Source organism: Carassius auratus, chromosome 32, assembly GCF_003368295.1.
Source record: "Carassius auratus strain Wakin chromosome 32, ASM336829v1, whole genome shotgun sequence".
Lineage (NCBI taxonomy): Eukaryota > Metazoa > Chordata > Actinopteri > Cypriniformes > Cyprinidae > Carassius > Carassius auratus.
The window spans coordinates 8,168,746-8,189,303 of record NC_039274.1 but is presented as its reverse complement, the minus strand read 5'-3'; the positions used below and the strand labels follow the sequence as shown (position 1 = coordinate 8,189,303).

The 20,558-nt window shown below is 38.4% G+C and overlaps 1 long non-coding RNA gene across 1 annotated transcript in view; it reads right to left on the bottom strand.

Moving 5' to 3' along the window:
- The window catches only part of LOC113051517 (uncharacterized), a 38,869-nt gene extending 20,845 nt beyond the window's left edge, over nt 1-18,024 (bottom strand). Inside the window, exon 1 of the long non-coding RNA XR_003276912.1 lies at nt 17,558-18,024. This is a non-coding gene — a long non-coding RNA (uncharacterized LOC113051517). The remainder of the gene's footprint in view (nt 1-17,557) is intronic.
- Nucleotides 18,025-20,558: the final 2,534 nt, after the last annotated feature.

Below are 20,558 nucleotides of genomic sequence, written 5' to 3'. Positions count from 1 at the left end.
AAGGCATACGCAGCAGCAGTTCATGCTATGGCTTTGTTACACATGATGGTGGTGCTTCAAGCATATCAGGCTAATCTGCTAAGAGACCTGGATTGAGGCTAGGGCCTTTCTGATGATCAGGTAGCCACGCCGCATCACGGACCTCTCTCCATGCTACCAGGCAGGCTGCCTCCGCCATGGGCGGGACTATGGCGGCAATGGTGGCAGCGGAGAGACATCTGTGGATGAACCTGGCAGACATCAGGAAGAAAGAAAAGGCTCTCTTCTCGATACTCAGGTTTCGCCTTCAGAACTTTTTGGCATTTCCGTTGAGACAGTGATCGAGAAGTTCAGGGAGACGAAGGTGTGCTCTGCTGCTTTCAGATCCTTTGTTCCACGAAGGTCCAGATCCGAGCCCGAACAACATAGGGGTCCTGGCCTGTCTCGATCTGAGGATCAAAGACTGGCACAGAAGGCTAGGGCAGGGGTAAGAGGAATCGTGGGTCACGAGGAAATAAGCAGAACCTAAGGGATGTGATCCCGATGAGGCAGCATTCTCATCCGAATCAGAGTGATACCGAGAAATCTACTCATTCCCTTCAGGGATTTTTTAATTTCTGCTTTTATCCTCCCCTTCCTAATTCTCCATGTAACCACCAGCTCTCTACCTGATTGAGGTTAGGTGGAAATCTCTCGCATAACAGTCTCCTATGCTGGACCTATAATGTTTTTGGCTGGTTCTATGTTCATAGCAACCACCCTACTAATGGTCCGGACTAAAAGGAAGTGCCACTTGAGCGGGGCTCCAGCACAGGAGGGTGGGTGAGTATGTAACCCTCTCTGGTTGACTTATGTGAATTAAATTTCTGGTGGTTATCTGTCTACTAATAAACTCTGTGAGTATCCTTTGCAATGCTTAATTGCAGTGTTTACTAAACACTCGCCAGCACCAGCCATACGGCTTCATGTTCCGGTATTAGGCGGCTGAGATCACAGGTTTCTGCGGGAGCCTTCTTCATCATCAGGTCTGGCGCAACACTGCAGGGAATTTCATGGATGTCCGGCCAGGTCACCCTGAGGGGTCTCCTGGCCGCTCAGTGGTGCTTTTGCATCTAGCAGGGAAGTGGAGGTGGCATTACAGAAGTCTTCTTGTATATGCTGCCTCGGATACCTATCTAAACAGGGTGTTGCTACTAGAGAAGTGTTAAGAAAGCTCTTTCAGCAAGCGTATGAGTAAGCTAGCGGCAGCCCCTGTGTTACAGGCAAGACTTGGTATAAAATGCTAGGGTCTTAGCCACATCCCTTTAAATGAATCTTTCTTGTTTCCAAGGCTTCAGCTCAACCCTGGGCCGAGGCCCTAACAATTAAGTTGGGTATGTATCTTAGGCTTTGGCCGTAAGGTGTACTGTCACAGACAGCCGTCTAAACGTCCCAGGGGCAACTCCCGTGGAAATGGTAGAGTTGATACTTAGTGCTCGCCATGATTCTGACCTGCACTCAACTCATCATGGTGGCATGGGTGTACTGTTCCCCATAGCGCCCCCTAGAGGACGCAGTTCATCACCGGTTACGGATGTAATAATGGTTCCTTTAGTAGGGAACAAGACACTGTGTCCTCTAGCTCCCTGCCATGCTTCGGACGCAAGCTTCAGACGAAGAAGTGAATGACGTGTTCTCCCGGTGCCTGTTTATAGTCGCACCGGTAGTGAAGTGGAAGATAGAATTTTTGGAATTTGTTGAATGAAAGATCAAAAGGATTAAAAATGCAGATTAATTTTTAACAGACACCTTTGCTCATATTTACCAAGGGTGCCAAAATTTGTGTTTGGCACTGTATGTGTGTGTGTCAGTTTTACTGTGTTATATATATATATATATATTACATTTTTTGTATAAATAAATAAAAAATGTTTGAGGGACTCAACAGAGCTCAACATCAACCTGAGTGTTCTGGAGCTTTGCTTTGACGGGATTGGCTTTAAACAACACTGGTGCTCACATCTCTTGTCTGATGACTGTAACAAGGGCATTGTCAGCAAAAAGTCTGAGCCCACTGTGCAACCACAATCTGACTGCAGGCAAAAGCAGCTCAACATCATAACAGCACACACAATAATATGACAGGAGGAACAAAACAAAAAAGAAAATAAGTCTGTAAACTGTAGGCTAGGTCCTGTTTTAGCTCATGTCTCCACTGTCTCGCCTTTCTCTGTGGGAGGTAATCTGCAGGGGAATGAAAGGAGTAATAATAAACGGCTCTGACCACTTGTCTCCTCAGTCTAGTTGATATATCAAAGATGAAGAGAGACAAATTTCTGTTGATTTACAACGAGGTTGAGCTCCTTTCAACATTGAGATCACTGTGTGCTTGGCAATGACTAAGTTGAAACAAACACTGAACACTTGAATTGCTTGCACCCTTGCTTATTTTTTCCTACACTGATGATGGATGCTGTGAACATCTTTGCTGTCCTAGCTTTCAGTGTCTTGCTTGATCACATATGCTCTTTTACTTGCAAAGGCTGTGCCCCTGATTGGATTTCTCTGGCTTTGAAACAGCTTTGTAGTTGCATACAAAGCTTTATATTGAGAGAAAGATGCACTCTTCAAGCAAATGTATTAATAATGGATATGGGTTATGCTGAGAATTCAGGTTTGTGCTATCCCACATTCACATATACTGTAGGTGACCTGGGAGACTTTCTGCATTGCTTCTCATTTTTTGAAGCCTGTATCAATTAAGCAGCTGACTCCACTCACCTCTCCCTTGGCACTGACACTGGTTTTCCACTGCGGGCGTGTCACCTTCCCTCGCCACTGTCTGGCTGATGCCAGTGAAGTCTCCCAGATGGTCTCCCTGACGGAGTGCTGGCGGTTTCATTATTCGACTAATTAGTCGTCAGAGTTTTCAGTGTTAATAAACTTTCTATTCATTCATTTACAGTTGGATCCTAGTCTTGTTTATGACAGTACAAACTGACCAGAGATAGAGCCATTAGGTGAGGAGTTTTTCCAGTCGGCTATCCCTCATCAAGGCGCTCTCTTTGGCCACCAAGCCTGCCAGCTCTCGTCCTCCACTCAGGAGGTGGAGACCCTCACTGCCCAAAAGGCTGAGTTAAGTGTCCACTTCTGCGAACTGCAAGAGGTTCTGTCGTCCACCACTTCGGTGGTTCCCCAGCCTCTCACTCAGCAATCCGCCCTTGTATGATGGAGATCCAAATTCATGTTGGACGTATCTCTCTCACTGTGCACTGGTATTCGCGCTGCAACCACATCGTTACGCTACAAAGCATCTGAAGTTTGCTTATGTCATCACACTGCTGACAGGAAAAGCTCGCGAGTGGGGGAAGGCCATTTGGGATTTGAGAACCTGCTTCTGCTTGGATTTTGAGGAATTTCGCTGTGATGACTAAGCAGTTTGATCGCTCTGTAAAGGGGGATGAGGCTGCATCTAAACTAGCGCGGCTTCATCAAGGTGGATGTTCTGTGACTGAATACAATCCAGTTTAAGAAACTAGTGGGCTCTTGCATTTGGAATGAGGTGGTGCTGTGGGCTATGTCTCGGGAAGGGCTTAACTTTGACATACAGGATGAGATTGATACACGATTTACTGCAAGACCTGGAGGGCGACTTCGATTATCTGCCCACAAGAAACAACATAGGTTGGTGCAGGGCCTCTGCCTCTATTGTGGGAAGCCAGGCCACTTTGCTCAATCATGTCATTAAAAGCCAAGGCCCACTAGTCAACCGGGGAAGTTCTGGTTGGCGTTTCTCCCCTTATTCCCCCTCAGTCTAGTACCCAGCTCTCTGCCACCATCATGTACCAATGCTCCGCCCATTCCTGCATGGCCCTTATTGATTCTGGCGCCGAGGCCAGCTTCCTGGACTGCAGCACTGCTAGGGACTGGGGCATTCCTGCCATTCCTCTTTCTTCTCCTGTCACTGTCTGGGCCTCTCTGGTCAGCCTGTAGCCACTATCACCAACACCACCCCTCGTATAAGTCTTGTTGTCTCTGGCAATCACCATGAGTCAACTGTGCTGTTCCTCCTGGAATCCCCTCATGCCAGTCTTGTTCTGGGGCACCCTTGGTTGGTTCAGCACAGCCCTCATGTGGATTGGTCCCACAGTCAGATTGTGTCTTGGAGTCAGCAATGTCATGCATGTTGCCTTGGTGCTGCCTCTCCTTTTGTGTCTGTGTCTTCTGTGTTGCAGATTGAGGCTGTTGACCTCACTGGGGTTCTGGGGCAGTATTGTGATCTGTGTCTGGTTTTCAGCAAGTCCTGGGCCACCTCGCTGACTCCTCACCGGCCATTCGATTGTGCCATCGACCTCCTCCCAGGCACTTATCCGCCCCGGGGTCGTCTTTTTTCCATGTCATGTCCTGAACGAGATGCTATGGACACATATATTCAGGAATCATTAAAAGCCAGGCTCATTCGCCACTCCTCTTCCCCTGCTGGCACTGGTTTCTTCTTTGTCAAGAAGAAGGATGGCTCTCTGCATCCTTGCATTGATTACAGAGGTTTAAATGACAATGATAAAGAACAGGTACTCCTTGCCGTTAATGTCATATGCCTTTGAATTTTTGCAGGGAGCCAAGGTCTTCACTAAGTTAGACCTCCGCAACGCCTATCATCTCATCCAAATTTTTGAGGGTGATGAGATGAAGACAGCCTTCAATACCCCCATGGGACACTATGAATACCAGGTAATTCCGTTTGGGCTTACTAATGCTCCTGCTGTCTTCCAGGGCATGGTCAATAGCGTGTTGAGAGACATGATTAACCGATTTGTCTTTGTGCACCTCAATCCTCGACGGATCACAAGAACTTGGAGTATGTCCATTCGGCCAAGAGGCTGAGTCCATGCCAGGCTCGCTGGGCACTCTTCTTTGGTCGCTTCAACTTCACCCTTTTGTACTGGCCTGGTTCTAAGAACATTAAGCCCGATACTCTATCCCGTCAGTTAGAGCAATCGGGAGAGGAGGCCCCTGCTGAGACTTCTGGTGGCCCTTTATGGGCCAGGATGTCAGGCAGTTTGTATTGGCTTGCTCCATTTGTGCCCAAAACAAAGTTTCTAACAATCCCTCCGTTGGTCCCTCCATTACTTCAATCCCTGCCTATTCCTTCTCGTGCCTGGTCACACATTGCCTTAGATTTTGTCTCTGGCTTGCCCCTTTCGAGAGGTTACACTGTTATTCTCTCGGTGGTGGATCGGTTCTCTCAGGCGGTACATTTTGTGCCCCTACCCAAACTCCCCTGCCAAGGAGACAGCTCAACTGGTGATTGACCACGTCTTCCAAATCCATGGTCTTCCGGTGGACGTGGTCTCTGATAGAAGTCCCCAGTTTGTCTCCAATTTTTGGCAAGTGAAAATACTAACATGCCTAAAACTTTTGCACAGTAGTGTATGTATAAAGTACGTATGATTAAATTAAGTATATTTAAATAAGTGTAATTAAACTATGTGTTCGTTCATATGTGTTAAAGGCTAGATTTTCGCTGGAGGAAACTGCTGGTGTGAAATCAACTTTACAGTAGATGAGAAACCGACTACTCCCTCGTGACCTTTTATAAAATGTATTTATGACAAATAACTGCACAGATACGGATATTCTAACAATCTATCGATAAACACAAACAGTACCTTGTGTCCTCTGTTTGTGTAAAACTCCAGGTGGCATTTAATGATGCGCTAAGAATTTAGCTTAAACATCCAAGGTGGACAAGTGCAAGCCAATTGTTTGTATCTAATAATGTACCTACTTTCCATGCTGTCTTAAGGAAGTGTATGTATAATTTCATATGTCGGTTGAATGATTCAAAAAATGGTATCATAATGGTCTTAAATGATGTTACATTAAGTGATACAAGGTATTTTTCCAGTTTGCGGAAGCATTGGAATGCAAGCTTGTATGTCTTTTAAATTCTCTGTGTGTATTTTCCTCTTCATTCTTTCTTCTTTTCATATGGACCATGAGTCTGAAATAAAGAGTAATAATAATAATAATTATCTGGATTGTTTTTTTGTTTTTTTTTTATGATGACAAGCTGATATGAAATGTCAGTAATTCATCTATTTTTAAAATGTAAGGAGTATAAAGTACAGATACTTTAAGTATAGAAGTAAAAAGTCGCCTGAAAAATAATTACTCATGTAAAGTATAGATACCCCAAATTTATACTTAAGTAAGGTAACAAATTATTTGTACTTCGTTACTTGACACCTCTGGTTATAACACTCATTGCCTGCTCTAGTGCAGCTGAACCAGGTTTAGTCCCATTCATTTGTATTTGTGATATCACAAATCCCAGAAAATATGCAAATAGTCCAAACAAGTTGTTTGTTGTAGTTTTTGAAAAGTGATATCTGTTAAATAAAATATTTCCTTTTGAATTAGACTTTGAGCTTTGAAATTGTGCACATATTTTCTTATGCTCAAACAGCAACATTACAGACTAACTAAAGTTAAAAAAGTGAAAAAGCATAACAGGACCCCCTTAAAGGACACACAACCAATTTGTTATTTGTTTATTTTTTTATTTTTTTTCAATTTGCCACAATCTTAATTTTTTTTTTTCAATATGTAACACAATCTTAAAATAAAAATAAAGAAACATTAAGAAAACTCAAAATCCAAAATATTAATAAATACTATAATTGTATATAAATAACATTAAATAGCACTGCTGTACACTCAAAACAACAAATATAAAATTTGTGAAAGTTTAGGCTGGCATGGCACGTGTACTCAAGCATACTCAGTTGCATTGTCTCTTTTGTTCGTCTATGCCTCATAATTGTGTTCAATATGGTGTTGTGAGTTTTAGGCTGAAATGTAAATCTATGTTATTGTCTAAAATGTTCAGAATGAAGAGTTAAGAAAGGAACTCTGTTCAGTGTTGTGACATGGGATCAGTCATTCACTTTCAAATTCTGATGCCCTTCTCATATGCACATACATTTATAAAGAATAAGTCTCGTTCAAACAATAAAAAATCAGCTAGGATAGATAAAGCAAATCAAATGGAAACCTGGAGCAGTGATTCCTTTGCTTAGCAAACTGTCATAGTAAAAGGATAAGTGCAAATGTTGGCAAAATAAAAAAGGACTCCATTTTCCAGGTCCAGTTAAGATATCCAAGGATGTTCATGATGGGACATCATACTGTTCATGATCCTGAACATGTGAGATCCACAGTATGACAGAGGCTTTAACCGCATTGGTTAATCTGAGCCTCAGCTTGCTGTCAATTGAGTGAAACCAGTTTCTCTCTACACGATCGGAGGTCAGATCACTGAACTGAACTGTCAATCTGCTCCACTGGATCACAGAGCTAGAACATGCCAAAACCACCACATTGAGGATTAGTAAAGTTGAATATATGGAGTCAGACTGAGAGGTCAACGACTGTCACTTCCTGTTCAGCCACACCCTCAGGTAACATCACCTTTAATCTCAGAGGTCTTGCATCTCCACCTGAGCCACTAAATGGGGTCAGCTTAAATGACACTAAGAAATACAAAACTTTTAACAAATTATCTTTGCATAAAACAGTATTTTGGCTCCTGTGCAATTTTTTTATCAATTGGTGTTCTTCCTATGGTGTTCTTCTTATTCTTCCTCACGTTGTCCTGAGACCCCAAACTGTATATATGCCCAAGGTTCTCACCATTCCTTTTAGAGATCAGGTGGTAACCTTTAAAAGCTACCCAACACCCCGACCCCCCACACACACATACAGGATAGAAGTGCTACGCATCTATTTGGAACACATACAGAGTTCAAACTGTCTGAACAGCTCTTTGTCTGCTTCGGAGGTCAGTAGAAAGGGAATGCTGTCTCCAAACAAAGAATCTCCCACTGGATGCGATCCTTACAGCCTATCAGGCCAGAGGCATACATCAGAGGTGTTTGGACTTCCAAGTGTGACCCTAAGTGTCGGAACTTCAACACAGCTTCTCCATTCCCTCCATCAGACATTTTTCTTTTTGCTGTCTGTCTCCAAGTCTTTTTAAAAATAACTTTCCTCTGATGTGCTTTCTATACCGTCACAATATACAGGCAGACAAGCCATGGTGTTTTTTATTATTATTATTATTTTGACTTCCATGCAACAAAACCCACAATGTAATTTCAGTCAACTTTGAATAAGAGTTTCTTTGTTTCTTTTACATGTCAGCCCCTGATTTTCATTCTGGTTTTCATTCTCTTTTTAATTGTAATTTGTTTTTTTTTGTGTAGATAACCAGGTTGATTTAAAAAATAAACATATAAATAATTATAATTATAATATTCAAAAGGTAGTTTTTAAGCATTGCTCCAGTTATATTATACTGCATTATAAGTGAAGCTGTGCCACTAAGCAGAAACATGTTATGTCCACGTGTTAAAGTGTAATTTTTGTTCGCATCAGCGTCCACAACTTCTAATCCAACAGACCAAAGTACATCTGTGTTCTCCTGTTGTTTTGGAAGAAACAGATCAATAACAATCTCTCTCCAAAGTAGACCTGCCTGATTAGGGCAGCCTGTAGCATGGCTTCAGACTAGACAGCACAAAATGAGTTTTCATGTTCATGGTTTGAAAAAAAAAATATTTATATATTTTTTTATATACAATATATATATATATATATATATATATATATATATATATATATATATATATAATATTTTTCTTTATTTTTTTTTTATTTGTTGAAAAACTAAAAGGTAAATCCTTATTAGAAACATAGCAATATAATTTCACATAACAATACACACTGGAAAAAGAGATCAGAGTGGCAAAGAGGAATTATTCTGAAAAAAATAAGGATTCACTTCTCTTCCAGTCAGTGTTAATTTTGACACGAAATTTTAATTTAGTTTTAGTCTTAGTCTTTTGACTATAATTCTTTTTAGTTTTAGTCAAGTTTTAGTCATCTGATTTGTTTTAATTTTAGTCTTATTTTAGTCGACTAAAATTGCTTGGTATTTTAGTCGACTAAAATTGCTTGGTATTTTAGTCGACTAAAATAAGACTAAAATCAATAACAGATTTACTAGACAATTTTTTACAGCTGGTATAGGAAACAAACTTAAACAAAATATATAAAACACAAATTCAACTTTATTTCAACACAACTGTGTCTTTATTTCGATTCAAAAGCTTTTATGCAGCAACAAACACTGTCATGATAATGTATACAATAACTAGCTGCCAATTGACCATCAATAAAAGAAAAATAACGTTAGGTCCAGGACCTTAAAGCTTACAGCTGAGCTGAACAATAAGTGCATACATTTAAAGTAAATATTTAATAAGTTGGCAGCCAAGTGGATAAAAAAAGTAACAAGATTTTATAAGGTATTCATTTGTCTAGCAATATTGTATGTTTTAAATATACTATAATACTACAATATTGCTAGATTTGTATGTATAATGATAGGATGTGAACATTCATGTTTCACATGACTAATATAGAAATATTTGTGATATTGTCAACAAGTAGAACATTATAAAATATACTAAACATTAGTATTAATCAAATGTATTTATCATGATATTACGTATTAGTATTGTGCTCGCATCTAATTTGAAGAAGGGACTATTTTACAGTACTTTTCAGTTCGTAATATTTAATGCTACCACATCTACGCACTGCACTATTCCAATTTTGCTTAGCTCAATAAACAAAAGAACATCGTTGTAAAATTACATTTGAGAAAATGTCCGGGTGGCTCGTCTGTAAATGTCTTTTCAAATTGGTTGTGTTCTTGCCACGAATGAGCGCTCTGCGTGCTTTACACTTTGTTCGTCGTCAAACGTGAAGCAACAGCTGCGAATGGAACGGCTACAGCGACCGGAAGTTTGCCGTCACACCGCTGTAGCCAAGAACGTAAAAGTCACTAAGCAACGGTAAAACAGAACAGCGCAACGCAGCATTAATTCATTTATTGAGATCCAAAAAAATATATAATTTAAAAAAGCAAGAGAAGGATTGCTTTTGGCGTTAAATGACAATCTTTTGTCAGAAGAGGAGTTTTTAATATTGTATGATGTAAATAAGTCTAAAAACATAACATTTATTTACCTAACCTCTCACGTTGTAGCGACTCCGGCAAATCAGCTGTTCTCCCTTAGTAGACCGTTAAATTAGAACGTCACAAAGTAGCAGTTAAATTCGCGCAGGCGCAATACAACGCCAGAATGGCGTTGCCGTTCCAACAGAGGCTGTTGCTTAAAGTCCCTATCACCTCTTCGAATGCCGACTTCCCGGGAGCTCATAAAAACTGAAAACCTTCGCTTCACGTCTCAATAAGTCAGGCTCTGATTGGTTCTCTTCTCTCATGCAGTCTGTTCTGTTTTGCCGGTTCTTTTGCTCATTCCTCGCATCTCTGCCGTCTGCTGATTTGATTTTCGTCACAGTCTATTTTCGTCTCGTCCTTTATTCGTTGACGATAATATCAATCAATTTAGTCATAGTTTTAGTCTCCATCAGTGCCTTCTATTTTAGTTTTCGTTTCGTTTTCGTCGGCAAAAATATATTCGTGACGAAAATAATGACGAAAATATTTAGTCAACGAAATTAACACTGCTTCCAGTGACTCTTGCAGAGCATTACTGTGGAAAGGTCTGAAAGAGATCACCAATTACAAGACACCATCCCCCAGCACTGTAGAGAATGAGTTTGAAAAAACAACCCACACCCGCCCTGAAAAACACCCAAAAAGCAAAAAAAAAAAAAAACGAAAAAAAAAAAGCCCCAGGACCAGATTGTTTCACACCATTCTGTCTGAAATCCTGTGCTGACCAGCTGGCCACCATCTTCTCACAGATCTTCAACAGAACACTGGAGCTGGGTGGAGATGATCTTGAGAAATAACAGCATTGCAGGAGAAATGCCCCAGCTTTCCCACCTCACTGTCATGAACACCATTGTAACGACAGTGGAGTCATTCAGGTTCCGGGATTCTACCATCTCCTAGAACCTGAAGTGGGACATTCACATAGACATTGTGAAAATGGCCCAGCAGAGGTAGTACTTCCTTCATCAGCTGAGGAAGTTCAAACTGCCACAGGAGCTGCTCAAACAGTTCTTCTCCACCATAATTGAATCTGTCCTCTGTACTTCTATAACTGTCTGGTTCAGCTCAGCCACGAAATCTGAGCTCAGAAAACTACAGAGGGTAGTCCGGACTGCTGAGCGAATCATTGGTACAACCCTCTCCGCTCTCAAAGAACTGTACCCATCCAGAGTGAGCAAAAGGGCTAACAAAAACCCCCACCTTTCTGAAACACGTCATTTTTTACCAAGCCCATCGTTCTGAATAGCGAGGTGTGCTCTGATTGGCCACCTATCCAGTGCATTGTGATTTGCTGAATGCCTCAAACGTGAGAACACCAGCGTGACAGGACAAAAACACTAAAACCCATTACAAACGAGGCAGTTGTTGCATTCAGTGGGTACATAATTACTGATTATAATGACTTATACTGTCTTTTTACGCATTGAGTTGCAAACGATGCCATCATTTATGGTCGAAGAAACGACAAACAACAAGTGCTACTCTACACTGCTCAACATACACATTTGAAAGATCAGTGGCAAATCCTTTAAATATGTAAATGTACTTACAGACTCTGAGTCAAAATCGCCAGACTTTCCTTGCAAAGAGTGAGGAATGGTCGGCGGCTAGAGTGAGGAAGAGTAGGGGGCTTGAGTGAGGAACGGTCTGCGGCTTGAGTGAGGAATGGCCCATGGCTTGAGTAATGAACAGCTGTGGGCTTGAGTGATGAACGGTTCACAACACGAAGCTGATGTATTTCCTCAGCAACAAGCACAGATTAGCTCTAGACATGAAGAAGCAGATATCGTGCTCTTTTGGAAGGCAAAACTAAATAGTTTTGCTGTCACAATGAAACACACAGCTTCTCCATGGCATGGCTGTAGGGTTTCAGACCCAAATCAGACAATTAAAGATTCGATCGGGAGCATAGTTGAAACATGAGGAGCCGGATTCCACAGAAAGGCTCATGACACAGGATGTTGTTAATCAAATCTTAGCGCCACAAGTCAGAAGCAACCCACTAACTGGCAGTTTGAACAGCTTTCAACATTAGTACAAAAGAACTTTATTATTATTGACCATTCCAATTCGGAAAGGAGATCGTCAAATTTGGGGCAAGGTATCAAGATTCATGCACAGCATGACCATCACATGTAAATCCATGAAGGTAATCATGATCACAGGCTCTTTGGATTGACTTCCCCCACCTAGAAGAAAAGAACAAGACTTAAATTCCTTTAAGGCGACCTTTTAGCCTCTGGTCTCCACAGCATGTCCTTATGTCAAATAATGGCACAGAAACTGCCGAAATACGATATCTAATTGGTTAAGACACCATTTGGGAGGTGACCCACAGCCTGCTTTCTGTTTTAGCTCTTAGCTTTACATTTTAGTTTAAGCTTTTAGCATAAGCTTTGAGCTTTTGCTTTTAGTCATCGTTTGTAGCCATGCTTTTTGCCATTACTTTTAGCGCTCTTTGAGCACCATTCCAGCGTGCTTCGGCTTGCACGCCCACTGCTACTTAGCCACAATGAGAAGAAACACTACCTAGTATTGTCAAACTTTACTTCTGTTCTTTTACTTTAGTTTATTTTATTTTCCTTTGAGAGTTTCGTGTTCTAAGTTAAGTTTTGTAATGTTGAGTCTCTGAGTCTGACCTCGAGTGCCTACCTAAAACTTCAACCAGCCCACAACTCCGCATCTTCAGACAACTCCCCACCACAGGCTTCCCAAGACTGCACTTCAACGACTACTGAACTTCCAGCCAATCAGCAATCTTTTCTGCGACAACAAAGGGAACCCCTTTTACACAGGCAACCTCTGTGACTCTGAGCTGAACTTGTGTATCTAATATAATTGTAACCTCATTGAGTAACTCAATGCGAGGGTTAATTAAGTGATTGATGGTTGTTCATGTCTATGCAATGTCACACATTGCTGTAAACTTGGGATTTCAAATTTTCAGCATCTTTAACTCATTCTTTCCTAACTTTCTCTTTTACTGCAACTTGTGTGAGTGTGTGAGTGCGTTTGCTTATGTGATAGATTAGTTTATATGTCTTAGATTGATCTAATAAAGCCTTATTCATATTGAAAAGAGAAGTATCTTGTGTTTTGTGCTTACAAGCTAATGTCTTAAACTGCCAATCTTGTTACTGTGCTAATTAATAGTGTTTTCACTATACTTTGAATATTAAAGAGCCAGTAAGATGAAAATTCTAAGCTTCCTATCACTGTTTATAAGTACTGTACAATAGGTTTAAATCCATCCAAGGTTAAAAAACATTGTCATTTTGTCAAAATATCATTTTAAAATTACTTCAATTCTCAGAGATCCCCAAACGGTTCGCGCGAAGCTGTTCAAAAGATTCAGTTTCCTTAAACCCCACCTTTCGGTAGCATACTGTGTTCTGATTGGTCAACTAACATAGTCATAGTTAACATAGTTTTGATTGGTTGTTCCGCACACAACTTCATGGTAAACAATGCGTTACCATCTTTTTGGGGTGAATTGTGTTTTATTCCTCTCATTGCGAAGCAAACAGTAAAATAAAAAACTTGAACAGTCTCGCTGCTTTTTCTTCTGTGTGTGCGTATTCAAGCCGTACACTTCAGTTTGAATCTGAATAGCGCATTAGATATAATGAAGGGAGACGTGAAAAACGGACATCGCGTTGTTTTCATATGGATTACTTTATCACAGAATATCTGTTAGCAGCACTTGTTACACTTCATTTTAATGACGTGTTTGAAAATGAAGTTCAGCACAGACAAAGGCTGCAGACAGCACACATACTGATAAGACGCTCGGGAGAAAACAAACACATAACTTCATAATCATACTTCGCGTTGTGATTCGGAGATGCTTGTTGGTCTAAATAAAGTTGGTAATGAACCCTCTTTTATGGCCAAACGCTTTGAAAATCCTGCCTTGTACTCACCGAGATTAGAAAAGCAGTCATCATTGAAATGTTGTGAACACAACAAAAGGGATTTGTTGTACTGGTCTGTTATTGTGGTAAAAATGAATTTTAGCCATTGGTTCTTCTGATCTTCATTCTTTTGCAGTGAAAATAAAACTAACTTGCCTTTACAATTAAAATCACACTGTCTCCTCGACATGATGCCATCACACCAACCAGAGCGTCTGTGTGGGGGGGTGGGGCAGGTCAGAGTTTTGTTTCTCCCACGACGGTAGGCGGAGATTATTATGCAAAGTGTTCCTAGTGACGTACATAGAGATGGGCAAAAGATTTGAAATCTATAACGACTCGTTTTTAGTTTTAGATTTTAGTCTTTGCAACTTTATCGATCTTTTTTATGCACCAAGAGCTTGTAAATTAAATTAACATCATATGGCCCCTTTCTTACAAAAAATATGATAAATGTTTTACTTATTTTAAAATGTATTAACAATATAGTTAAATTACTTGTCATTACTGTCAGCTTGTAAAAATAAACAAATATATAAAATAATATATTAGCTTGGTTGTACACTGCTTGAATTGCTGTTCATCCATCAGTGTAAACTAATATATCACATTCTAATTAGCTGAAATACACTTATTGTTCACACCAATTAAGCACATGTTATCCACATCACAGAACTTGTAGCTCAAATGTGATGATGAATTTCCAGGGGGAAAGATATCTTTCAGATGGATGCATCATGCAGTTGCATTAATCTGATAAGTGAACAATTGTTTGATTCTTGAAGAAATTTGCGAATGGAAATGAGGGTCTAAAATGTACTTTGCTGTGATTTGGATTAGCATACATGATGATGCATGCTTGTTAAATGAGCAGCAATGTGATTTATCTTGCATGTATATCAGTACTGGGGAACATAGTCCATTAAGATGTGGGATCAATTTTATATCTAACCACTTTACTATGCACTTATCCAGCAATAAATATCTTAATGTCTGGATTAATGGAAGAAGAGTGTATAATATTGCATATTTAACAATAATATTTCAAGCGACTTCTTTTGCTAGTCATTAGTTTCACAACATGAAGTATCATCATGAGTAACCCTATTGCTTTATTTTCTTTCATTAAATACATTTTGATGATCAAAGGATGGAAATAAAGATAACTTCTAAAATATCTTAAATAACTTTAAATGATTTATTTTCAGTCCTTTATTGAATAACCGAAGGCAGTTGTTTGTTTTTGTTGTTAGTTTGATTTTGGTTTATTTCTCAGATTACTAATCTATTAAGGTTTTTTTTTTTTTTTTTTCACACTAGGACTACACAGGCTTCTACCAGCACATTCCATCTTTGAGATACAGACTTCTGAATTCAGTCACATCATGTGAGATAGTCATCACCTGCCGAACTAAGTGAACAATCATTAAATAACTTGAATACAATATATTTTATTTCACAGGACTTGCTTCCATTTGTCCATGCATCGGCTTGCCTGTTTCATTCACTGTTAAACTAATAATTTTATCATATTCACTCTTCAAAAACACTGCTTGCACATAGCTGAAATATTAATGTACCCTGACAAAAGGGCCATTACCTTCTCTGTGCTAAAAAAGTATTGTGCTCCTGAGCAATAATGCTCCATATGACCCATGCCACCCCCCCACCGCCCCACCCCCCCATCTCTCTCTCTGAATCAAAGCAGTATAAAACGAATCATGTTGGTCAAACTGTCCCGCAACAAGGCCAAGTGTTAGCTTTTCTATTCTCTTCTATATATATATATATATATATATATATATATATATATATATATATATATATATATATATATATATATATATATATATATATATATATATATATTAATTCAGCAGTATATCACTTGCTAACCAATGGATTATTTGTGGCCATTAGAATAAGAGTCCTAACGGCTGATAAAAACATCACAATAAACCTCAAGTAATCCACACAACGTTAATCCATCAATTAAGTGAAACAAATCTATCCTTGATTAGAGTATTTAACTTGTGGTGGAGCTTATTATGGATGGATGGATGAGAAATGTGAAAATATTCACAACTACTGACTTATCGTGTATATGAAAACAGAATTCAATTATTGCTACTACCAACTGTATATTGAGAGTTTGGCATTACTGTCCCCCTTTTGTATGCACTTCTGTGCCTCCAGAATTTTTCATCCATCTAAAAAATTAAATGGCAGTTTTATATTGGTTAAATAAATTGCATTGGTACATTGTCCCAGAATTGCAGTGCCTTTTCCATTTTCTAACCTCCTCTTTTTATTATTACTTCATTTTCCACTCAAAAACCTTTGGTAAAAACAGCAATTATCCTCATCCCCATTTTACATTATGAATTGCTGAGGCCTCCAACCATGAAGGAGTTGAATAATGGCCAGTGTCAGTGGGTTCAGCTGGGACTAGACCATCTGGATGGCACTCAGGCCCTGGAATGCTAAACTCAGTCCAGATTTGTAAGCTTTTCTGACGTAGGGGTCATAGAAGTCACTGGTTCATATCCAGACATGTGATGTGAATGGGTCTCGATCACCCTGGGCAGTGACCCACAGATAATGTATGATGGATGTTCCAATTTGACAGGGCCAGAACACACATACATGCAACAGCCTGGGTAAATATGGAGCTAATAGCTCTGTTGTATTTTTGTTGGGAAATACTGAAAAATAGATGGTTAGTCCCAGAAAGTGGAAGATAACCTCCTTTTATTGCACATGTGTGTGTGTGTGTGTGTGTGTGTGTGTGTGTGTATATATATATATATATAATTATATGTAATATATATATATGTATATATATATATATATATATATATATATATATATATATATATATATATATATATATATATATATATATAATTATATGTAATATATATATATATATAATTATATATATATATATATATATATATATATATATATATATATATATATATATATATATATATATATATATATATATATATATATATATATATATATATATATATATATATATATATATATATATATATATATATATATATATATATATATATATTTAGTAGATTAATTTGCAGAGATTATTCACATCAAGATTAGCAATGTGCACTAACAAAGTAAATAAGTTTTTATTTAGGCATAATTTAAAACAAAACACAATTTTAATTAAACAAATGCCTATGATTTAATTTGAATGAGTTTTTTTCTCCTACTGTTTCATGATAATTTTATGTTTGGGTCTCAGAGAACCCAGTGCCAAAAAACATAACATTATTTCAAGACTATTACACATATGACAATTATTATTATTTAGTTTCAGAGACACATATAAAACATGAAATAATGAAATTAAATTTATTAATCAAATTTTGTAACTGGATCGTACACTGAAAGCAAAGCAACTTTAGAGAAAATAAATGTTCTATAATATTTAGTACTAGCTTAAAAGTGGTGACTTTATGTACATATGGCAGAAATATATGGAAAAATCAATTAAAGACATAATCAAACAGATGACAAACACTTAACAACAATTAGTATTATTATGTATTATCAAACTTACAAGAAAATGTGGTGGTTGTGTATGTTGTTTCAGGGTTGGCATCATCTGAGGTCCTCTGAGGGGTTGCCATCATCTATTCTCAGGTATTCTGAATCCAGACTGAAGCTTGTGTAAATCCCATGGAAGGCTATTCCAGAGCCAAATCGTCCCCTTGGAATTATAAGGTTCTATCTGCATTCCAAGTTGTTTTGAGATATTGAGCTTCAAAGTTTTTGTGTTCCATTTGACTGTGTACATAGAACCTTATATATATATATTTTTTTAAATAAAAAGTCCCATAATGTACACAACATTAAAAAAATCTTGACACAGAATAAGAATATGTGAACAACTAAATTTTGTCAAAAATATCAGATAGAACCATACAATTTTAAGGGGACAAAATGCGTAAAAAAGCTCCACCACCTTTAGTTAAAATGCTGCAGTGGTCTGAAAGATGCTGCTGATAAATTAGTGCAGGAAGAGATGTTTTCTTGGACTGATGGGCTTCATTTATACTGCAGTACAGCACCGTTTCCTTCATCTATCAGAGTGTTTCTACACAACTGACATTCAGCAGGCCAAACTCATATAGGATGTGATGTAACAATCATTTAGAATTCTATGAGAGCATTTTTTAAATAGATAATTACATTGATTGTTTAAACACTTTCTTTAAAGCAAGTGCTCAAAGATTTTCAAAGGGAAATAAACTGATCAGCTTATTTTAATAGCCATCACTGCATGTTACACAATGTAGGTTGTCTCATGTCAGCCCATCATCTCAGCAAAGTGACTGCTTAAACACAGGACAGGGCAAAAGAGCAGTCACACAAAAAGGATGTCATATCCCAAGATCACAAAGGTGAGTGATGAGTACACTGTCTTCTCACTATCTTCTAACTGTCACTATTGATTCAAATAATGTCCAACCTCCCTGCTGTCTTTGAAATTATATCAAGTGTTGTTTGCCATGAGACAAGTCTGTCCTTTTATCAAGGTTAGCCCTGAAGGACACTGCAGAGGCCATTGAGATTCTTGAAGTCTCCTTCAGAGTGCTCCCAGTCATCCATTTATACTCATACACATTTATATGCACACACAGAGACAACACACTCATGTGATGTGACTTGATTAAAGGTCAGCCTCTTCTTTGTGGAGACTCATACCTACACTGAGTTTATAGGGAAAATGAAGGGGTTATTTCCATACCTCCAGAAACTGCTGAATAATTCTCAGCATTACCTGTGTACTCCAAGCAGCGCAAAATGTGCTGCAGCATTGTTCAAGCAGCCAAAATAAGAGAGTGGAAGGATTGCATGTATTACATCAGCCTTGTTTCACTCCACATTATTTACAAATGATGCATTACAAAGATATTTTTTGTAAGTATGTATAAGTATATATATATATATATATATATATATTATATATACACACACACATACCAGTGCCATTAAGTTCTACAGAAGGTGGCACCAGCACCTGACAGTAAAGCATTCACTGTAATCACACATGTACATCTCAGATATGTCTATTTGATGTCTGCTTTTACATATGCAAGATGTATTTTTAATAGTGCTTGCTCATACATCTCTAACATGTTTCCTGTCAGATGTCAAATGTAAAACTGCTTCTGAGAAGATATCATATTACCAAGCAGATGTTTCCCAGATCCTACAGATGTACTTGTGCTGTCTGCGTAGTTGAGATGCAGATACAATTAACTTTTATTACTGTGATTCATAATGTCTAAATATACTTTAATAAATACATACTGTACATACACACACATTCAGTAATACATTAAAGCTTTGAAGTGCTGGGAAAAGTTAAAAAGTAAGGAAAAAATTTGACCATTTCTGCCACAAGTTGTTCCTATGTGCACAGGCCTATTTAAAGGGTTAATGGTCCCACCTAGTGATCAACTGTAAAAATACTTTTTTTTTTACCTCTTACCAAAAGGGAAAACCACAAACAATCAAGAATGCATGATTACATAGTGTCATGGCTTTGAAATAAAAAAAAAAATGTCATTATAATGGAAGTCACTGGGGCAAAAACAGCCACCAACAACAAATTAGGAAGAAAAATAAATAAATCTAATGCTGCACAAAAACTAAAAATGCATCAAAGCCAATGTTGCTACTAATCTTTGACATGCCCAAGATGGTATAAAAAAAAAAAAAATCCAGCCACAATTACTTTTATATTGAAAATAAGTCATGTTGTGTGTGTTTTTTCCCCCCAAATCAGTGACATCATTTATGAACTTGGCAATTAAAGAGTTAAGATCTTGGATTTTTTAAAAACATTTGGTAGTTTTGATCAGGACTGAGGTTGATTAACAGATTTTTGCAAAAAAAAAAGAAAAAAAAAATATGAATCTGATAAATTTTTACAGCAGTTTAATTGAGTGGATGTTTTCATCCCGAACAACTCGAAAGGGTAGTGAATTTGAACAATCCACAAGGGTTAAATCTTTTTTTGTGGTGGGCCGTGGAAATTGCTTTACAGTCTGGACCTTGGCATCCATGGGACAGACAAAACTCTGAACAACAACGTTCCCTAGGTATGTGACCGTAGCCTTGGCAAACTCACACTTTGCCAAGTTAATAGTCAACCTGGCAAACCAAAAGGCATCACTGTATAAGAGAACAAACCAGATGGAGTTATAAAGGTAGCAATTTCACAAGCTCTTTTGGTAAGGGGTACTTTCCAATAACCTTTTAGAAGATAAAATTTGCTAACATACTTTGCTGACCCAACTTGATCAATACAGTTCTCCATCCTAGGAAGAGGATAAAGGTCTGCTTTAGTAACATTGTTAACTTTTTCTATAATCAGTGGAGGGTCTGAAAGTGGAATCAGACTTTTTGACCAGAAGACATGGTGAAGCCCAATTCGAACAGCATGGCTCAGCAATACCATTGTCCAACATATACTCTATCTTTGTTTCCAATTGCAGTCTCTTCTCCTCAGATACACGATAAAATCTCTGTTTGATAGGCTTAACATCTCA